We start from the raw sequence: 1,167 nt of genomic DNA, 5'->3' as shown, positions 1-1,167 counted from the left end.
GTGACTGACTTTCAAGTTTTCAGGAGGGAACCTAGATCCAGAGGGCATGGAGGAAGAGTCTCTAGTGAGTGGTATCCAATGTGTCTAGGCGGGCCTGAAGAAATGAAATGCGGATAGGTCTCTTGTGATACAATAGTGAATAATTGTTATTAGGACTGATTGTGATTGTTGGAAATGTAAAGGTAGATGTTCTGCATCAAGGAGTTGAGTGATTAACTTTTCAGTCTAGGAGTGGAAGTCCCTGGGACAATTAAGAGAGAAAAGCTGAGTGCGGCCCCCTACGCAGAGAAGCAGTGATACCTAAGATGGAGGCAGAAAAGATGACATAAAGAGATGGAGCAGCTGGGGACTTTAGACACAGACAGGGAGACGGGCTGTGTGCTGATGACTGGGGGGCAGGCTTGTAGTGTATTACCCTTTGTTTGGTTGATGATGAATGGAAGGTATTGAAATCATGGCAATGAAACCATATACGATAGGATGAATGTAAAACTAATGCTCTCCCATGTACACTATCACATAATTCACAATAAAACATTAAAAAAAAGAAAGAAAATAATGAAATGTTGAGGTTGAGAGATGGTTAAAAAATAAATGTTAAAAGTATTAAGAGAGAAAAAAAAAAAAAAAAAAGTGCAGCCAGAATGTACCTTAGACACCAGGATGGTTAGAATTCAACTCTTACACTGTGGGCATCGTGGCAGGAAAGAGCAGTTCCTGAGGAATGATGTCATGTTTGTTAAAGTGGTTGTTGTTTTTAAGTGACTTTGTGTTGAAGTGACTTTTCTGGAGTAGAAAGCCTCATCTTTCTCCTTCAGAGCAGCTTGTGAGTTCAAACCACTAGCCATGTGGTTTGCAGTCCAGTGCTTATCATATGGAGCAAGGAAAATAATCTATGAGTCTATCGTGGCAGCTGCAGCAATGTGCTCAGGTGTAACAATAATTGTGTGGAAGTCACAGGACTGTGTCATGCTTCATTCTATTGTGTATAGGCTGGCTATGAGTCAGAGTCAACTTGATGGAACCTAACAACAAGAAAAAACATAGTTCAAATCAGTACTTTTGTTTGTTTCCTCTTAAGCGCTGTCAGATGAGTTATTCTATCACAACTAGAGAGATGAAGTCACCACTCATCTGTAAGTTTGTCGTATCATAGGCTTGTGAATT

The sequence above is a fragment of the Chrysochloris asiatica genome, unplaced genomic scaffold (genome assembly GCF_000296735.1).
Source record: "Chrysochloris asiatica unplaced genomic scaffold, ChrAsi1.0 scaffold00493, whole genome shotgun sequence".
Classification (NCBI taxonomy): Eukaryota; Metazoa; Chordata; class Mammalia; order Afrosoricida; family Chrysochloridae; genus Chrysochloris; species Chrysochloris asiatica.
This window is presented reverse-complemented; position numbering follows the sequence as displayed.